The sequence below is a fragment of the Entelurus aequoreus genome, linkage group LG11 (assembly GCF_033978785.1).
Source record: "Entelurus aequoreus isolate RoL-2023_Sb linkage group LG11, RoL_Eaeq_v1.1, whole genome shotgun sequence".
Lineage (NCBI taxonomy): Eukaryota > Metazoa > Chordata > Actinopteri > Syngnathiformes > Syngnathidae > Entelurus > Entelurus aequoreus.
Window position 1 is genome coordinate 21,117,992 of NC_084741.1, and position 21,929 is coordinate 21,139,920.

General features: G+C 41.7%; 1 protein-coding gene across 1 annotated transcript in view; it reads left to right on the forward strand.

Moving 5' to 3' along the window:
* The window catches only part of LOC133659860 (ubiquitin-conjugating enzyme E2 E2), a 119,976-nt gene that overhangs the window by 78,073 nt on the left and 19,974 nt on the right, over positions 1-21,929 (forward strand). The window lies entirely within an intron of this gene.

The window sequence follows — 21,929 nt, forward strand, 5'->3', positions numbered from 1 at the left end:
CTGGACAAGTCGCCACCTCATCACAGGGACAACACAGATAGACAGACAACATTCACACACTAGGGCCAATTTGGTGTTGCCAATCAACCTATCCCAGGTGCATGTTTTTGACTGTGGGAGGAAGCCGGAGTACCCGGAGGGAACCCACGCAGTCACGGGGAGAACATGCGAAATCCACACAGAAAGATCCCGAGCCCGGGATTGAACTCAGGACTACTCAGGACCTTCGTATTGTGCAGTTCCCCTTTAATAGGCCTTAGTGGCCACATGTGTGGACAGCACCTTTTAGCTCTTATTTCCAAAATTGTGTGTACACTACTGAATTGGGGTCTTATGCCGACATATGGACACTTATTCTGCTATCTGGTGGTGTCAGAAGAGTATAACATACAATGGAATTTGGGGGGGAAAAAGTGTACAAATAAAAATTAGCATGTCACTACATGTGAAGTACACATGTGTGTACTTATGGACTGAGTACATCATATCAAAAGATGATTTTTAGTTTTTATTCTAATTAGTGTCCAATAAGCCCAAATAGCAAATAAAAAAAGCATGTAAACAAACAGCTTGGGCCTTAAGAGGTTAAGCTGGCAACACTGAACCCTCCTGCTATGTCTTCTTACTCTCTGGCAGACCAGGTTTGTTAAAAAGCAGTGCACTCCAAATATAACTGTAAAGGCACAATCACATTACAGTTAGTGAGTGACACCCCTCTAAAGCTGTAAACTCAAAGAAAAAACTCAAAAAAATCTGCATTTTTATCTTTTATCCCTCACCAGTGGCGACGTCGGAGAACGTCTCAAAGTGGCTGTAAACAGATACAGACGTGAGCAGAGGTTAGCTGGTCTTTCGCGTCGCCACGTAGTGTTTATTTGGCATTTGCGTCAATTGAGCACATTGGAGCGTCCATGAAGTAAGTCCGCAGCCACGATTAAACGGGCAAAAGGACGCCGTGTCTCGCATACGTCCCTGCATCCTGGCAGGGAAAAGGTCATTCCATAAATATGTAAATCACCGCCGTCACCTTTTAGCTACTTCTGAGAAACTTTAGTGTAAAATAATGAAGTGGTGCCTCACAAAATAAAACGTTTCTCTCATCCCCGCGGAGTCCCTGTGTTTTTTGTTTGTTTGTTTTTTTGCGCCTTCCTATTTCATTGCGCCTTTGTTGAAAAACTAGCCGTCCTGGAGGGCATCAAGGTCAATTTGAGACGCCGTTACAAGATGTGTGGCAGGCGCCGCAAATATCGCTTTATGAGCAAGTTCTGCTGAGATGCACGGGCGACTGTTGGTGACACGTTTAGCGCTGAGCTGGTGTTTTTTTAACGGCAGAACCTCGATTTACGAACCTCATTGGTTCTTGAATAGGGTTCTTAAATTAGAAAAGTTTGCATAGTAAAGCAAATTTATCCATAATAAACCATGTAAATATGAATAATTGGTTCCAGCCTCGACAAAAGTCCATGTTTTAGTGTAGTATTGTTCACTTTGATTGCAATATGAAGTGCAAACAGTTCTGTATATCAAACAAACACAACAAAGAGGCGAGGAATCGACTGTCTCTTTATTAACAAGCTGACTGTGCCGAATGTGCTGCTTTGCCAACATGCACACACACGCAGAAGTCCCTTTGGTGCCCTCACAAACTATCAGATATCACAAAAAATCTATAACTTTAAAAACCATAGGACTACAATAATAAACATTTAAAAAAGGTAAAGTCCACCCATATTAACAACGGCGAGGGGCTGAGGAGAAAGCAGCAGAGGGAGCGAAGGAAGGGATGGGGTGGGGTGGGTGTGCGCAGAGTCGTGTATAAAGACTATGGCCAAGTAAACAACAGGCGCCATGACTGCTGCCAAGGACGTGTGCATGCAGTTGCTGTCGTTTTGACGAAATAAACCAAAAGAATACGCCTAAACTGTACTGCAAAAACTGAAATCTAAATAAGATTAAATATCTCAAATAAGGGTGATATTTGCTTATTTTCTGTCTGATAAGATAATTATTGTCACTAAGCAGATTTTATGTTAGTGTTTTACTTGTTTTACGGATTTTGGTCCTAAATGATCTCAGTAAGATATTACAGCTTGTTGCTGAGATTTTATGACCTATATTGAGTAAAACATGCTTGAAACTAGAATATCAACTGATGCAAAGCTGTGTCATTAACACTCACAAGTATAAAACTACTTTTTTAAAGTAACAATTTCTTACTTCAAGCATGAAAAAAAAAATCATCATGCCGAGCGCATATCACTATGTCAAGATAATGGCACTACTTAATTTACAAATATTTTTCAACATATTGAGCAAAAAGGTCTCTTTTTTTCTACCAAGAAAAGTGCACTTGTTATTAGTGAAAATATACTTATTTTAAGGTATTTTTGGGTTCATTGAGGTTAGCTCATTTTACTTTTTTGGAAAGTCTTGACAAGCCACATTTTTCTTGTTCTATTGGCAGATAATTTTGCTTAGTTCAAATAAAATACCCCTCATTTTTGTATTTTTTTTCTTGTTTTTGAACACTGACTTTTTGCAGTATATAGTTCTAAACGAACTCCAGCTCATAAAATTACAATAAAAAGTACAATTTTGCAACCGTATTATGTAAAACACTGCACATTACTGCAGTGTTTTGTGACCAGCACACACTCTGACACATACCCAAACTTATTCCCCTCATTTTGCCAAAATCTTCATTAGCTTTGCAACAATCACGGAGAGATTGTGACTTTTGTGTGAAGTATGTCAACTGCGGTGTCTGCCTCCATTGTATTTGTAATCACTGTATGTATCACTCATTATGTATTATTCTAACTAGAGATGCTTTAAGATTTAATATCGGAAATTATCGGTATCGGTTTCAAAATTATCGGTATCTGTTTCAAAAAGTACAATTTATGACTTTTTAAAACGCCGCTGTGTACACGGACGTAGGGAGAAGTACAGAGCGTCAATAAACCTGGAAGGCACTGTCTTTGCGTGTCGGCCCAGTCATATAATATCTACGCTTTTCACACACACAAGTGAATGCAAGCATACTTGGTCAACAGCCATACAGGTCACACTGAGGGTGGCTGTATAAACAACTTTAACACTGTTACAAATATGCGCCACACTGTGAACCCACACCAAACAAGAATGACAAACACATTTCGGGAGAACATCCGCACCGTAACACAACATAAACACAACATAACAAATACCCAGAACCCCTTGCAGCACTAACTCTTCCGGAACGCTACAATATACACCCCCCCGCTACCCCCTAATCTCTTCTGTTATTTGTATTAGCTTCTCTGTGTTCTGTTGCGTACAAAACGCAGACGGTGTGCGTTTAACTCGCACAAGACGCTGTTATCGGTGACTCTTCAGTATTGATGGCAAACCTTCACTTCCCATACTTGTCTTCTTTCCGGGTTGTGGGGAAAGCGATGTAAAAGCGTTACACAATTCCCGCTGATGGAGCAACCCCATGCTTAACAACGGGGCATTAATACACGTCGAAAGACTAACGAGGAAGCGCCGCAAACACATAGCATCAGCTCAAAGTTGGTAGCAGTCATGGCGCCCTGTAGTCACGTGAGGGCCTTTTGACCAATCATTGAGGAGATCGCCTTAAAACCGAGTTGGCCATTACCTCCGGGCGTGTGTACGCTCGTGTGCTGCTGACTGAGAGTTAGTCTTTTCCTCTGCTGTGAAATAAGTCTGCTCTGGCATGTTTTTCCAGTAAAATCCAGTCTCATCACAAATAAATATTGCTGTTGTACAAAGCCCGCTTCATAAATTCTTCCATAGTTGCGAACGCCATTAATGTACTCGTCGCAAATGGTCTTCTTCTTTGTAATTCCACAGCAGTTTAGTTATTGGGATGGTGAGGAACCCCCACAGACCTCGACTCTGTCCCACTTTGCTTTAATCAGAGAAAGAATAAAACTTGCCAGACAAAGATTTCTATGTTCAATCAGTTACATTTACCGTACATTTTCGACTATAAGCCGCTACTTTATTCCTACACTTTGAACCCTGCGGCTTATAAAACGGTAAAGCTAATCTATGGATTTTCTTCGCTGATGGCCACAATAAAAATAGTTTTTTTTTTAAAACAAGCAAATACTCTGAGAAGGTATTTTAATGTTTGTGCTATGGTGGCATATTTTAGACGAGTTCACTCATTGCAAGTGCTGCAGTGTTCTTCCATTTAGGGATTTCAACCGTAAGAAGAGTGATGTTCAGTCTTCTAGCCATCCATAGCACTTCTACTCGTATGGATTCTTCATCACTCCAAGCAATATTTGTACGTTTTACAGTATAACTAGGGAGGTAGGTAGGTCTTTATTGTCATTGCACAAATACAACAAAACTTTGTTTTCAGCACAAACCCGTTCAAGATTAGACAAACAAACAGTGTACAGGGCTACAGAACAGGAACGCTGATGGGTCGCCACAAGGCGCCCCGTAAAAGATGGGAAAAAGGTAAGTGCTGGGGAAGGATGAGTAATAAAATATGATCTAGACTGCGTTCATAAGGGGGCCCAGTCTGGAGTGGGGAAAAAATCTCCATAGCAAAGCACATTTACATATTACAACGTACATCTCGAGATATCTAGCAACAGAGGGGAGGGAGTGGGGGGCCATGGTGGCGGGCTGCAGCTCTCAGGCGCTGCCCGTCCGTCCATCACCCCTATGGGATTTGCGTCAAGGGCGTTGGACTGGGGGTGGGGTATGTGTGTGTGGCGTATATTTTTTCTGGATGCATGTGTGTGTGTAAGCCTGCAGTGTGTCTCTGTACCGCGGCCTTGATGTTGTGCAGCGGATAGTCAGTCCAATTTTAACAACAACAGGTGTGTGTCCATGAGAGACAAGAAGGGAGTTTGTTGTGTCTTCGCCGCACTGTCCTTCGGGAGAGTCTCGAAGCCAGGGAAACAATCCAAGTTAGAATGTTTTGTATGCGAGTGAAAATATAATTTGCTTTTCACTCTAAATAGTCTATGACTGATCTTCAAAATCCTGCGGGGCAGACAGTCAGATCTGATCCAAATCAAAAGAGTGTCCACAGTTCTTCCTGCATCCTCCAATCATTTGTGGCAGCTTTGGGGTACTTTGAAGACTGCCAGCAACTTCCAATTTGTCGACAAACCAGAGCAACTCTTATTCCAATCAGCAGATGTCCTGTTGTCATAATTCCCATATAGATATCTTCACGTCCTCGACTGAAAGGGTCAACAGGCACGCGGCACTCCTTCTTCTCCCAAGAGTCCGTCTTGTGTCCAGTAACAACCGCTTCGTCACGACAAGCAGGTTCCCTCAAACCCAAGATCTTGTCAATTTCGTTGAGGCCAGTTAAATCATTCCAATGTTTAGATTTGGAGAGCCGTGCAAAAAGAGGCAACAAAAAAGTTAAGACAAGACAAAGAAGCAAGCAGGAGAGATAAGGGAGAGGAGAGGGGAGCGTCCGCCCTCGATGAGTGCCAGTGAGGAAAAAACTAAAACTGTTCATACTTACTAAACCGTCCCACCGTGGAGTTATTAAGTCCGTTTAGCTGATTTAGCTGATTCAGCTAGTAGGTCCGTGACGATGACTTCTGTTTTGTTTGATCATCCGTTTTACTGCCGTGTTACAGACACTCTTTGGAAACGATTAAGGTATCTAATCAAACATTTACAGAATCTTTTTGTGTAAGTAACTCATTTTGCAATGTATATATCGGCGGCTTATAGTCCAGTGTGGCAAATATATGGGAGGAAAACTATTTTCCTTAAAGGCCTACTGAAACCCACTACTACCGACCACGCAGTCTGATAGTTTATATATATCAATGATGAAATCTTAACATTGCAACACATGCCAATACGGCCGGGTTAACTTATAAAGTGCAATTTTAAATTTCCCAGGGAACTTCCGGTTGAAAACGTCTATGTATGATGAAGTTTGCGCGTGACGTCGATGGTTGAAACGGAAGTATTCGGACACATTGTTTCACAATACAAACAGCTCTGTTTTCATCGCAAAATTCCACAGTATTCTGGACATCTGTGTTGGTGAATCTTTTGCAATTTGTTTAATGAACAATGGAGACTGCAAAGAAGAAAGTTGTAGGTGGGATCGGTGTATTAGCTGCTGGCTGTAGCAACACAACCAGGAGGACTTTGACTTGGATAGCAGACGCGCTAGCCGACGCTAGCCGCCGACCGCATCTATGATCGGGTGAAGTCCTTCGTCGCTCCATCGATCGCTGGAACGCAGGTGAGCACGGGTGTTGATGAACAGATGAGGGCTGGCTGGCGTAGGTGGAGCGCTAATGTTTTTATCATAGCTCTGTGAGGTCCCGTTGCTAAGTTAGCTTCAATGGCGTCGTTAGCAACAGCATTGTTAAGCTTCGCCAAGCTGGAAATTATTAATCGTGTATTTACAGGTCCATGGTTTAATAGTATTGTTGATCTTCTGTCTATCCTTCCAGTCAAGTATTTATTTATTGTTTCTATCTGCATTTGAGCCCGATGCTATCACGTTAGCTCAGTAGCTAAAGAGCTTCGCTGATGTATTGTTGTCAAGAAAAAAGTCACTGTGAATGTCCATTTCGCGTTCTCGACTCTCATTTTCAAGAGGATATAGTATCCGAGGTGGTTTAAAATACAAATCCGTGATCCACAATAGAAAAAGGAGAGAGTGTGGAATCCAATGAGCCCTTGTACCTAAGTTACGGTCAGAGCGAAAAAAGATACGTCCTGCACTGCACTGTAGTCCTTCACTCTCACTTTCCTCATCCACAAATCTTTCATCCTCGCTCAAATTAATGGGGTAATCGTCACTTTCTCTGTCCGAATCTCTCTCGCTGCATTGTGAACAATGGGAAAATGTGAGGAGTCCTTCCTCCGGTGACGTCACGCTACTTCCGGTATAGGCAAGGCTTTTTTTTATCAGCGACCAAAAGTTGCGACCTTTATCGTCGATGTTCTCTACTAAATCCTTTCAGCAAAAATATGGCAATATCGTGAAATTATCAAGTACGACACATAGAATGGATCTGCTATCCCCGTTTAAATAAAAACATTTCATTTCAGTAGGCCTTTAAGGTATTTAATCAAACATTTACAGAATCTTTTTGTGTAAGTAACTCATTTTGCAATGTATATATCGGCGGCTTATAGTCCAGTGTGGCAAATATATGGGAGGAAAACTATTTTCCTTAAAATTTAGTGGGCGTCTTTGCCATTGTGTCAAATATGATTTGGGGTAAAAAGTCCCTTTGCTATGAATTACATATGTGGGCCTCTTGTTCTTTCCCCTCACATCTTATTATGTTCTTGTTGAACAGAAAAGGATGTCACTCACTTGTCTTAAAGGCCGTTTTGTACATTCTGTTCACATCTTCTGCATAGGTCAACAGGTAATGGAGTTCATTACATGCACAGTACTTCCCACACCAATCTTTATTAAGCATGAATATTCAATAAGCGTCACTATAAGTAGCCAACATTAAAATAATTTCTAAATTGGTCTTTAATGAGCATGAATATTTGATAAGCAGTCCCAAAAGCAGTCGAAATCATAACAGACAGTTGGCAAATTGGACAAAACTTGTCAAAAGGCAAAAAAACACACGCCATGAAGTACTGAGTAGTGACTCGGGTTAGGTTCGCACTGCAGGACAAAATGTACAATTTGGATTTTTTTTTGTCAAATCCGATCTTTTTAATGGCCGTTGACATTACGGGGAAAAAAAGTGATTTCTAATGTGAATGCAATCTGACCCACATGCGGACATGATGCCGCACGCAGTGCAGTGTTTACAGATGAAAACATGGCTTCAGCTCTAGTCGGTCTCAGTACTGGCGCATTTGTGGCAATTTCAAGGATTTTGTGCAATCAAAGTCAAAAATTTTCTAGACCAAATTATTGCGCGTAGAAGATATAGAGGGAAGAGGACAAGTATTTTGGCTCTCGCAGTTTTACGGGATATTTTGCTTCGATGTCAGCTTGAAGAGGGTTTCTGTGGGCGAAGAGTGGTGGAACTTTCACGTGACTTCCTAAAATATATTTTCACCTGTTTTCTGCTCCGTAGTCAACTATGTATTTTGTAACTGTCTCTTTTGGTGGACAATTATAACGCTTACCGCTTTTTAAAGACGTTCTGGTCGGAAGATTATGACCTGAGAGCAGGAGGGTTCACATTGAGGATGCATCGCATATACAGTATAGCAGTGTTTTTCAACCACTGTGCACAGTGAGATACAGTCTGGTGTGCCGTGGGAGATTATCTAGTTTCACCTATTTGGGTTAAAAATATTTTTTTGCAAACCAGTAATTATGGTCTGCAAATGATGTGTTGTTGTTGAGTTTCTGTACTGTCTGGATATCGTCAGACTTACCACGTTTTACTCTTCCATATCAGTAGGTGGCAGCCGGTAGCTAATTGCTTTGTTAATGTCGGAAACAGCGGGAGGCAGCGTGTGGGTAAAAAGGTGTCTAATGCTTAAACCAAAAATAAACAAAAGGTGAGTGCCCCTAAGAAAAGGCATTGAAGCTTAGGGAAGGCTATGCAGAATGAAACTAAAACTGAACTGGCTTACAAAGTAAACAAAAACAGAATGCTGGACGACAGCAAAGACTTACTGTGGAGCAAAGACAATGTACATCCGAACATGACATGACAATCAACAATGTCTCCACAAAGAAGGATAAAAAAAACTGAAATATTCTTGATTGCTAAAACAAAGTAGACATGAAACTGCTACAGGAAAATACCAAAAAAAGAGGAAAAGCCTCCAAAATAGGAGCGCAAGACTAGAACTAAAACACTACACACAAGAAAACAGCAATAAATTCAAAATAAGTCAGGGCATGATGTGACAGGTGGTGACAGTACACCTACTTTGAGACAAGAGCTATATTGATGCATGCTTGGTTATGCTTTAAAGTCATATCCAACAATTGCGACAACAACTTTTTACTGTCAACTGAGTTTAGTTTTTTTAATGATTTCTGCTGGTGGTGTGCCTCTGCATTTTTTCAGCGCAAAAAATGCGCCTTGGCTCAAAAAAGGTTGAAAAACACTGCAGTATAGGACAAACGTTTGGACACACCTTCTCCTCATTCAGTGTGTTTTCTTTATTTTCATGACTATTTACATTGTCGATTGTCACTGAAGGCATCAAAACTATGAATGAACACATGTGGAGTTATGTACTTAACAAAAAAAGGTAAAATAAGTGGAAAACATGTTTTATATTTTAGTTTCTTCAAAATAGCCACCCTTTGCTCTGATTACTTTTTTGCACACTCTTGGCATTCTCTCGATGAGCTTCAAGAGGTAGTCACCTGGAATGGTTTGCACTTCACAGGTGTGCTTGAAGCTCATCGAGAGAATGCCAAAAGTGTGCAAAGCAGTATTTTGAAGAAACTAGAATATAAAACATGTTTTCAGTTATTTCACCTTTTGTTGTTAAGTACATAACTCCACATGTGTTCATTCAAAGTTTTGATGCCTTCAGTGACAATCTTCGATGTAAATAGTCATGAAAATGCATTGAATGAGAAGGTGTGTCCAAACTTTTGGCCTGTACTGTATATATAATTTATTTCCACCATCGAAAGAGGCCTGGTTCGGATATGAAAAATTCGTAATTGCACTGGTCACACTGACATGGAAAAAAATCCGATACAGGCTGCTAATAGGCAAATCCAAATTGACCTGCAGTGGGAACGAGGCCTAGTAATGTACTGCAATGTGAAGCAAGTGATGTCCCTAAAAATGCTGCGCATGACGCGTTTGTACACTAATACAATTTATCAAATAGTTAAAATGTTAAGAATGACCATATTTTCCAGACTACAGAGCGCATATTGTGTGTGTATATATGTAAGCCGCATCCACTACATTTTAGAAGATTCTGTAAATGATTATTTATAGATATGTCCCATGATTGCTTTTTTGCCGATATCCGATATTGTCCAACTCTTAATTACCGATTCCGATATCAACCGATATATACAGTCGTGGAATTAACACATTATTATGCCTAATTTTGTTGTGATGCCTCGCTGGATGCATTAAACAATGTAACAAGGTTTTCCATAATAAATCAACTCAAGTTATGGAAAAAAATGCCAACATGTCACTGCCATATTTTTATTATTGAATTCACAAAGTGCATTATTTTTTTTTAACATGCCTCAAAACAGCAGCTTGGAATTTGGGACATGCTCTCCCTGAGAGAGCATGAGGAGGTTGAGGTGGGCGGGGTTGTGGGTGGCGGGGGTAGGGGTTAGCGGGGGGTGTATATTGTAGCGTCCCAGAAGAGTTAGGGCTGCAAGGGGTTCTGGGTATTTGTTCTGTTGTGTTGTGTTACGGTGCGGATGTTCTCCCGAAATGTGTTTGTCATTCTTGTTTGGTGTGGGTTCACAGTGTGGCGCATATTTGTAACAGTGTTAAAGTTGTTTATACGGACACCCTCAGTGTGACCTGTATGGCTGTTGACCAAGTATGCTTGCATTCACTTGTGTGTGTGAAAAGCCGTAGGTATTATATGGTTGGGCCGGCACGCAAAAGCAGTGCCTTTAAGGTTTATTGGCGCTCTGTACTTCTCCCTACGTCCGTGTACCACTCCGTACAGCGGCATTTTAAAAAGTCATACATTTTACTTTTTTAAACCGATGCCGATATTTTCCGATCTTACATTTTAAAGCATTTATCGGCCAATAATATCGGCAGCCCGATATTATTGGACATCTCAAGTTGAGTTTTGTTTTGCTCTGATGTGGGATCTGAACCGAGGATGTCGTTGTGGCTTGTGCAGCCCTTTGAGACACTTGTGATTAAGGGCTATATAAATAAACTTTGATTGATTGAGTGACAATAACGAGGTTGTATTATCAAAAAGAAACACACAAAAGTACCGAAAATTGGTACCATTGCGTACCGGTATCGGGAATCACTGACGTATCGGTCTAAATGCAAGTGTAAACATGTGCAATGTTCAACTTGTTGAGCATGTTTGAATGAAATGAGCATCACCAATTTGTTTTCATGACAAGTTGTATGACAGGAAGACGTCCTGGTCACGGTAAGGCTGCCGGAGGAGAGTTTGTGAAAGGCTTTGTTGGTGGTCCGAGGTGGGAGGAAGCAGCCCGCCTGTCAGAAGCTGCTTCCCGCGTGAGCATAATTGCGTCGGACAGGGCCGCGGCAAGGATCCCGCACACTAATGTATCCCAGACCCTCGAAACAAATGACCCAAATACTCAGTGAATCACGGCATTTGGCTGACAGCGGCACTGCAGATGCAGCGCTTCTCGCAGCCTTCCACCCAGGCCGCCAACAGCGAGGTGCGGAAGGTTTACACTCGCCGGACACTTCATTAGGCATGTCCGGAGAATAAGAAATGTGCTTTTACAAAGATAACAGTGCTTGCTGTTGACACTTGGGTCATTTACATACTTGCCAACCTTGAGACCTCCGAATTCGGGAGATGTGGGCGGGGTTGAGGTTGGGTAGCGGGGGGTGTATATATTTTCTTTTTTTTTTTTTTCTTTTTTTTTTTTGTGTATATATTTTCAAGTATTTCTTATATATATAAATAATCCGTTCATGAATGAGTATATCCGTTCGGCCACCGTGTTCAATAGAGAAAACTGATCTATAAAATTTACAGGCAGCATACCCCTTCCCCTTCGAGCTGTCCTGGATGAACTGAAATTACTTTTTCAAATAATTTTGGAACTTGCAAGCGCACTTCTTCTTCTTACTCGTCGTCGCCATGTCTCTTCTTCGTTCTTCTGCTTCGTCTCAGTTATGTTTTTGGACATTACTACTTGCCGTAGTTTTGAAGCAATGCATGATGGGAATCCGGATGTTGTGTGTCAGTGTATTAACGTGCCGGCTGGAATAAACACACGCTGAGAAATCGCTCCGTGCCTGCCTACTTAATGGGTTATAGATAAGGGTGTAACGGTACGTGTATTTGTATTGAACCGTTTTGGTACGGGGGTTTCGGTTCGGTTCGGAGGTGTACCGAACGAGTTTCCACACGGACATATTAAAGGCCTACTGAAACCCACTACTACCGACCACGCAGTCTGATAGTTTATATATCAATGATGAAATCTTAACATTGCAACACATGCCAATACGGCCGGGTTAACTTATAAAGTGCAATTTTAAATTTCCCGGCAAACTTCCGGCTAAAAACGTTTCGATATGATGACGTTTGCGCGTGACGTCAACTGTTGAAGCGGAAGTATTCGGAGCCAATTGAATACAATACAAAAAGCTCTGTTTTCATCTCAAAATTCCACAGTATTCTGGACATCTGTGTTGGTGAATCTTTTGCAATTTGTTTAATGAACAATGGAGACTGCAAAGAAGAAAGTTGTAGGTGGGATCGGTGTATTAGCGGCGGACTACAGCAACACAACCAGGAGGACTTTGAGGTGGATAGCAGACGCGCTAGCCGAACGACCTCACCTTGACTTCCTCCGTCTCCGGGCCGCCGACCGCATCGGTGATCAGGTGAAGTCCTTCGTCGTACCGTCGATCGCTGGAACGCAGGTGAGCACGGGTCGTGATGAGCAGATGAGAGCTGGCGTAGGTGCAGAATGTTTTTAGCATAGCTCTGTCGAGGTTCCGTAGCTAAGTTAGCTTCAATGGCGTCGTTACCAACAGCATTGCTAAGCTTCGCCAAGCTGGAAAGCATTATTCGTGTAGTTACATGTCCAGAGTTTGGTAGTATTATTGATTTTCTGTCTAACCTTCCAGTCAGGGGCGTATTTGTTTTGTTTCTATATGCAGTTAAGCCCGATGCTATCACGTTAGCTCCGTAGCTAAAGTGCTTCACCGATGTATTGTCGTGTAGATAAAAGTCACTGTGAATGTCCATTTCGCGTTCTCGACTCTCATTTTCAAGAGGATATAGTATCCGAGGTGGTTTAAAATACAAATCCGTGATCCACAATAGAAAAAGGAGAGAGTGTGGAATCCAATGAACCCTTGTACCTAAGTTACGCTCAGAGCGGAAAAAGATACGTCCTGCACTGCACGCTAGTCCTTCACTTTCACGTTCCTCATCCACGAATCTTTCATCCTCGCTCAAATTAATGGGGTAATCGTCGCTTTCTCGGTCCGAATCTCTTTCGCTGCATTGAAAACAATAGGAAAATGTGAGCAGCCCTTCCTCCGGTGACGTCACGCTACTTCCGGTAGGGGCAAGGCTTTTTTTTAATCAGTGACCAAAAGTTCCAAACTTTATCGTCGTTCTTCTATACTAAATCCTTTCAGCAAAAATATGGCAATATCGCAAAATGATCAAGTATGACACATAGAATGGATCTGCTATCCCCGTTTAAATAAAACAATTTCATTTCAGTAGGCCTTTAAGTAGCGTACCGCACGTTGTGTAAACAATGCACACCAAGGCACAACACACGGCATGCTAGCAGCGACCGGACTACGACAACATGTAAAAGCCAGAGCTGGAAGACCCTCCTGCCTTGTTAAGATCTCCCGTTTGGGAACACTAAGGCTTTGCGGTGCGATACAACAATGGAGGACGGAGGTTTGCCGACATTGTTCAGCAGCAGTAGGGTATGCTTCTGCCAACACGTCAAACATGCTAACCCATTTGAAGCGTCACCACCCCCAAGTGAACATCGCTTCAACGAAGATAAAGACGAGCGTCGTACAAACACCGCATTCAAGCAGCCTCTCCTCGGCGAGTCAGGCAGGGCTAAAGCAATAACAAATGCCGTTGGTGTTTTTATAGCAGCAGATTTAAGACCATATTGCATTAAAAACTAGATTTTGACCCACTGAGACATTGTAACTGCAAGCAGGTCTGCTCTTTCTGCAGACAATGTGGATAAACTGATTTTTCTGGCAAAAAACATGAAGATTGAGTGGAAGTCCCCAGGGTTAAAGCCTGGGGGGGGAAAGAAAAGTTAATCTGAGGCTGAGTTGACTTGAAACTGTTTAATGTTTCACTTTTTATATGTAGAAGAAAAGTTTTGTCATTTTATTTAATCTGAGCAACAACTTGAGGCAGTTTAATGTTGATTAACGTTGAAAAACTTATTGGGGTGTTACCATTTAGTGGTCAATTGTACGGAATATGTACTGTACTGTGCAATCTACTAATAAAAGTCTCAATCAATCAATCAAAAAAAGCACTTTATATGTAGAAAGGTTTTGTTAAGAAACCATTTTGAGCCTTATCTTATTTTGTTTTTATTTTATACATGTTGACCACATTAACCCTGGCAATCGACCCTGTGTTGTATATGTATGTTATTGTTATGCTTAGCATGCATGACTGCCTGCTGTTGCACTGATCAGCCTAGTGGTGGCTCACATCCATCACACACAGAGCTATTTCTATTTTTGGGCAGAATTATTATAGTGTTCCCAATGTTAAAAGGATAAAGCCATTGTTTACAAATTTGGTAAATAAATAACCAAAAAATGTATATTTAGTTGTTTTCTTACTGTACCGAAAATTAACCGAACCGTGACCTGTAAACCGAGGTAGGTACCGAACCGAAATTTGTGTGTACCGTTACACCCTTAGTTATAGATAAACCTATGGATAACGGAGACATATATAATAGTCTCCTTTTCAGGTGAGAGAGGACGCTAAAGGGAGCGCCTTTAAGGCACGCCCCCAATATTGTTGTCCGGGTGAAAATTCGGGAGAATGGTTGCCCCGGGAGATTTTCGGGAGGGGCACTTCAGTGTTTCCCATAAACTGCCAAGATACCTGTGGCGGTGGGGGCGTGGCTATGGGCGTGGTCACCATGACATCATCGAGTAATTTGAATAATTTACTACAATGATATGATTTTCTCTAAAAAGGCTCAAAAAATGTATACTAACTAATTAATAATAACAGTTTTATTTTAAACGTCCATCCATCCATTCATCCATCCATTTTACAATATAATTACAACACTTTATGTACATATTTATATACAGATTTGAACAATAAGTTATTCACTGAAATATATTTATTAATTGTGGTTCTTACAAAAAATATATCTTATAAAATATAAAAGCTAAAATGTCTCTTAAAGCTCTGCCCCTTTAATTAGTGCATAGTAAATAATTTAACTTTAGCCTACTACTACAACCATATTATTTACCAGCAACATAAAGTGAAACAGAGGCAGAGGTGTCCTGCCACAGTCAGTAACAAATAAACAGAAAACAGTAGTGGTCAAATACAAATAAATGATAAATGGGTTTATACTTGTATAGCGCTTTTCTACCTTTTTTAAGGAACTCAAAGCGCACACATTCACACACTGATGGCGGGAGCTGCCATGCAAGGCGCTAACCAGCAGCCATCAGTAGCAAGGGTGAAGTGTCTTGCCCAAGGACACAACGGACGTGACTAGGATGGTAGAAGGTGGGGATTGAACCCCAGTAACCAGCAACCCTCCAATTGCTGGCCCGGCCACTCTACCAACTTCGCCACGCCGTCAATAAGGCAACAAGAGAAGTATCCTACACTTCTCTTTTGTAAAGTAAATCTGAACAGCCTATATGGGCATCTACATCAACTATATGATTTTCCTGAGAAGCTGGACAGGACAACAACAAAAAAACAAAACAAAAATTTTATTTTTTTTTTAAATTTGTGGCGGACGTAATTCTTTCGTGGCGGGCCGCCACAAATAAATGAATGTGTGGGAAACACTGCACTGAAATTCGTGAGTCTCCCAGGAAAATCGGGAGGGTTGGCAAGTATGGTCATTTAACCAAGTCTTGGTCAGCTGCTTATGGCACCCGATCATAAATCTGTGAGGGTCCCAGGATTCCGCTTACCTGCCAGCCGTGCTCGCATCTGCGCTCGTCTTGATGCGCCTCGGTTCAATCGGACGTGACGCATCTCTGCTAGCTGGAGATCCTCAATGCACCGGCTGCGAGGCTGCTGCAACAAAGCGCCTCATGAACACCCCAGCCAGCATGGGCCCTGGTGAAGGGGGGGTGTATTTCAAGGGTCTCCAAGCAACAGCCAGCGGCGGCATGCACATTTTAGCTATTGACTTAGCCCTTGTGCGCCTGTCAGATCCCCTGCAGCCTCCTCGCCGCGGAGCGAGGACCTCTTGTGTCGCTTGCTCATTTCTGGCTGTCCAAGGTTGACTAATAGACAGTCTATAACAGGGGTCGGCAACCCAAAACGTTGAAACAGCCATATTGGACCAAAAATACGAAAAACTAATCTGTCTGGAGCCGCAAAAAATGAAGCCGTATGTAAGTGTTGTAATGAAGGCAACACATGATGTAAGTGTCTCTATTAGCTATAATAGCCTACTATCAAAATGACTGTGTCGCAGGCAGAAGCAAATCTTTGTTGACAGAAATGTTGAAATGTATTCTTTATTCTACACATTAGAAACCATTAGTAAGTCAGAGGCTACTCAGAAGGCGAGATAACTCCTGGAAATTACTGGCTTTTAATGGCCAAAGGTATAGATGTGTGTCCAAGCTAAAGGAAAGGGCAGGCTGTCTTCTTTTAATAGATTTATTACAATCTTTGGCAAGATAGGTAATGTTTGCTGTGGTCTGGAACAACATGGCAGACAAACAACTATCTGAAATGCATCCAATATTACATACATATATTTTCAATGGAACATATTAAATGTTGTTGTTGTTTACTTGAGTCATATTGCCATCATAGTGCAGCTTATACTTATCTCTTATGTTTGACTGCCGTCCACTGGTCACACTTATCATTACACCATGTACCAAATAAAATAGCTTCAAAGTGGGTAAGCTCAACCAAACGCATTCCTTACATTATGCGCACTGTCGAGTTTTGTGGGGGAAAAAAGATTTTAAGTGTGCCTTATAGTCCTGAAAATACGGTACACATATGAAAGAGGCCTGGGTCGGATATGAAAAATTCGGAATTGCCCTGACCTAGGGCTGGGCGATATGGCCTTTTATTAATATCTCGATATTTTTAGGCCATGTCACGATACACGATATATATCTCGATATTTTGCTTTAGCCTTGAATGAACACTTGATGCATATAATCACAGCAGTATGATGATTCTATGTGTCTACGTTAAAACATTAATAAATGCTCATTTTAAACTTTCATTCAGAGAGGGAAATCACAACTAAGTCAATTGACCAAAACTGTATTTATTAAACGGTTATTAAACCGTGGCACAAACATTCATGTCATTTTAAAACAGAAAGTGCAAGATTGTCAGAGACATTCTTAAACAAGGTATTAGTGCACTTTTGTGCATGATGTCACTAAGATGACATTTCAAAACAACACTAAATTAAAGTGCACTTTTTGTACAGAACACCACTACAATATCCATCCATCCATTTTCTACCGCTTATTCCCTTCGGGGTCGCGGGGGGCGCTGGAGCCTATCTCAGCTACAATCGGGCGGAAGGCGGGGTACACCCTGGACAAGTAGTTTAAAACAAATAAAGTGCACTTTTGTGCATGATGTCACACAAGATATTTCAATAAGTGTCAAATAAAAATGAGCTTCATAATAGGAAATCAAATCTTTCGCTACGTGTTATGTTCCTGCGGACGTTATCTCCTTCTGTTGACTATTTTTTTCATACGGTGTTGATGCGGAAATGGTTGCCTCTGCATTTTGTGGGTGTGGCACCGAACGGAGATGTTGACATGCGGAGTTTCAAGCACTCCTTATTCTCTAGCGGGTGACTTTTCAAATGATGCTACAAATTAGCAGTAATGCTACTTTTTGTAGCAACGCTTTTGCCGCATACTTGACAAATTACGGTTGTCTGTTCGACATCTTCCCGCTTGAAGCCAAACCACCGCCAGACGATGGACCCTGTGCGGTTTTTCTTGAAAATTAATTATTCTCCCTTCATTTGTTACCAGATTTGTACTTTCTTTCTCTCGTATTACCACTCGCACCACACCGCTGGCACCACAGTTAACGTTACCCATGCTATCCATACACTTGGGTAAAACGGAATCCATCCTATTTGGATCCCCCCACATCAACCTTAAGAAAGTCAGTGACTTCACTATAAAAGTTATCACCAGGAAAGATGAGGTCACCTACCTACGTTCCATTCTAGAGGCTAATCTTTCCTGTGATAAAATGGCAACCAAGGTAATCAAAAAGTTCAACAAACAAACAAGATTTCTCTATAAAATCTCCTCTCTGGTCAACAAAAGCACCATGAAGATTCTAGCGGGAACTCTCATTTAACCCTTTTTCGATTACGCATGCACCTCCTGGTACTCTAGCACCTCCAATCCCTCAAATCTAGACTCCAAACATCCCAGAACAAGCTAGTCAGATTACTTCTAGCCCTCACCCCGAGATCACACCTCACTCCTACCCACTTCTCCAAAGTGGGCTGGCTCAGGGTGGAGGACAGAGTAAAACAACTTGCACTGAGCCTAGTCTATAAAATCCGTTACACCTCCCTGATACCTAAGTATATGTCAAAATACTTCCTTAACGTAAATGACTGCCATAACCACAACACCAGGGGGAGCTCCACTAACCACATTAAACCCAGATTCCGATCTAACAAAGGTCTTAACTCATTCTCTTTCTATGCCACATCAATATGGAATGCACTCCCAACAGTTGTAAAAGAAAGGGCATCTCTATCCTCCTTCAAAACCGCACTAAAAGAACACCTCCAGGCAACTTCAACCCTAAACTAACACCCTCCCTTCCACATCCTACCTCCCTGGTTTGTAAATAATCAAATGTAGGTACTTATTCTTATGCTTTCTGATCTCTCTCTCTCTCTCTATGTCCACTACTTGCTGTACATATCCTACCAAGTCAGTCCTACACTGTTCCAATGTCCATTTCTCTGATGATGCAATTGTTGATGACTGAAGTGTTGATATCAACCAAACCTAACCCCCCCTCCACATCCCACACCCCGGATTGTAAATAATGTAAATAATCCTATGTATATACTCTGATGATTATCTTGTGTGATGACTGTATTATGATGATAGTATATATCTGTATGATGAATCAATTTAAGTGGACCCCGACTTAAACAAGTTGAAAAACGTATTCGGGTGTTACCATTTAGTGGTCAATTGTATGGAATATGTACTGTACTGTACAATCTACTAATACAAGTTTCAATCAAACCTCTCTGCGCCGCGAGGGCGTATACGATGTGACGTATGTAAGAAGGTGCGCTTGTTTTATGTCTCTGTGAGAAGGAGAGACAAGACAGAGTGGGAAGAGCCTATAGTGTAATGCCCGCAGCTAAAAGGAACTGCGTGAGAACGTATACTCGAATATCACGATGTAGTCATTTTCTATAAACCTGCGATATATCGAGTATATCGATATATCGCCCAGCCTTACCCTGACCACACTGACGTGGAAAAAATCAGATACAGCTGGTATATTGGCAAAAAAAATCGGAGTTGACGTGGTAAATTTTCACCACCACACTTCCTCAAAGTTTGATGGAAATTAGCATGATTTACGTGATGGAGACCTCTTGTTCCTGCTTTTGTGGTCCACAGAGGTAATAATGCTCATCATTGAAGGACATTGTCTGAGAGGCGTTCATTAAACCCAATGTTCATGACTGCCCTTGTACGCCGTTTGGTACTGAGAGGTTGCTTTTAATCATTTAGCTCCATGGGAAGGTCAAAAGCGTGGCAATGTTAAAACCCTGATGATAAGCGCTGTAATACGATCACCTCTGTCCTATTTTTATCTTCTCCCTCCGCGGAAAGGAAATCCAACATTTGCTTTGTGGCAGAAACAAAGTGAATCCCAGCCAGGAACATTTCTCTTGGACGCCGTCCTCCAGAGACGAGGCTGCCGTAATGAGCTAATTAAGAAAGGCTTAGGAGCGGGCCAGTGTGAAGAGGCAGCAAAGTAGATTAGCGCACATTTGCATGTGTTGAACCCGGAAGAGGACGGAAAGGTCTTTTGTGATTTTCTATTTGTGGACAATGATCTTATTGTCCAGCAGTTGGCTGCTCAGACGACTTCAGGGAGTCTTTGCACCACGGTTTGGTCCAAATAAAGGGAGCGTGAGCGCCGTGTGTCCGGCAGGTGGCGCTCCTGCACACTTTGTGTGTGATTCTGGCAGCAGGGGGGGGCTTGGCATTGAGCACCCTTCCTGGTAATTACCAGAAATCTCGGGTATTGTTCATTGTTCGCAGCTTTGTGATGCGGGCATTGTAATGGTGTCCCGCTGGAGCCGGTCCAGCTCAGTGTCTTATCGCATACAACAGCGGGGGAGGAGGGAGTGGCAATATGGAAATGGCATTAATTACAACAGATGTGGCCGTCGGCCTCCACGCAGCGTCTTGTTTGCATTAAACCGGGCTGAGAGCTGAAGTAATTTTTAATGGCTGACTCTTTGATACGCTCTATATCAGTGTCGGTGTAGATTCTCAGTCATCCAGGTCACGGTATGATATCAGTGTTAGGGCGCAATATCCCTTACGACACTCCCAATCCCTCAAGAAGGTCAAGTTTTCATTAGGGTTGTCCCCATCCAAAACTGATATAGTTCCGATAACAGCAAAAAGACAAGTTTAGGATTATATGGGCTTGCATTTAAAAAGTCTGATACAAGTAGTCATGTTGTGTAAAGCTGGGTAATAACTAAATGTCCCCCAATAAGCACACAAGGTTCAAAGTCATTCACAAAATATGCTAGGCTGTAGGCTTCTAGGAGCTAGCAGATACACAACATCTAAGCACACAAGCTTGACTTACATAATGTGCCCTAATTGAACAATATTGCATCAAATAATTTATAGTTACATATTAGTCCAAGGCAGAAGTGTATTAGAAATAGAGATGTCCGATAATGGCTTTTTTGCCGATATCCGATATTCCGATATTGTCCAACTCTTAATTACCGATTCCGATATATACAGTCGTGGAATTAACACATTATTATGCCTAATTTTGTTGTGATGCACCGCTGGATGCATTAAACAATGTAACAAGGTTTTTCAAAATAAATCAACTCAAGTTATGGGGAAAAAAATGGCAACATGGCTCCGCCATATTTATTATTGAAGTCACAAAGTGCATTATTTTTTTTAACATGCCTCAAAACAGCAGCTTGGAATTTGGGACATGCTCTCCCTGAGAAAGCATGAGGAGGTTGAGGTGGGCGGGGTTGGGGTAGTGGGGGGTGTATATTGTAGCGTCCCGGAAGAGTTAGTGCTGCAAGGGCTTCTGGGTATTTGTTCTGTTGTGTTTATGTTGTGTCACGGTGTGGATGTTCTCCCGAAATGTGTTTGTCATTCTTGTTTGGTGTGGATTCACAGTGTGGCGCATAATTGTAACAGTGTTAAAGTTGTTTATACGGCCACCCTCAGTGTGACCTGTATGGCTGTTGACCAAGTACGTATTGCATTCACTTGTGTGTGTGAAAAGCCGTAGATATTATGTGATTGGGCCGGCACGCAAAGGAAGTGCCTTTAAGGTTTATTGGCGCTTTGTACTTCTCCCTACGTCCGTGTACACAGCGGCGTTTTAAAAAGTCATACATTTTACTTTTTGAAACCGATACCGATAATTTTGAAACCAATACCGATAATTTCCAATATTACATTTTAAAGCATTTATCGGCCGATAATATCGGCAGTCCGATATTATCGGACATCCCTACTGAAAATATAAAAATAACAAAAGTATAACGTCCATTGAGTATTTTACATAAATACAATAAAAGGTTTGTGTATTCACACAATAAGCTACAAATGTTTACACGTATAGAAATTACACAACATTCACACACCAACCATTGCACACACTTTATGTGACTTATCACAATTAAACCTAAGGTGTAGCATTGTCGCCCTCTCCTGGTCAAATTTAGCACTACACTTATCAACACGCCTTACTCTCAGACAAATAACACAACCACAAATGCAAAAGACATCACAAAGTCAGCCATT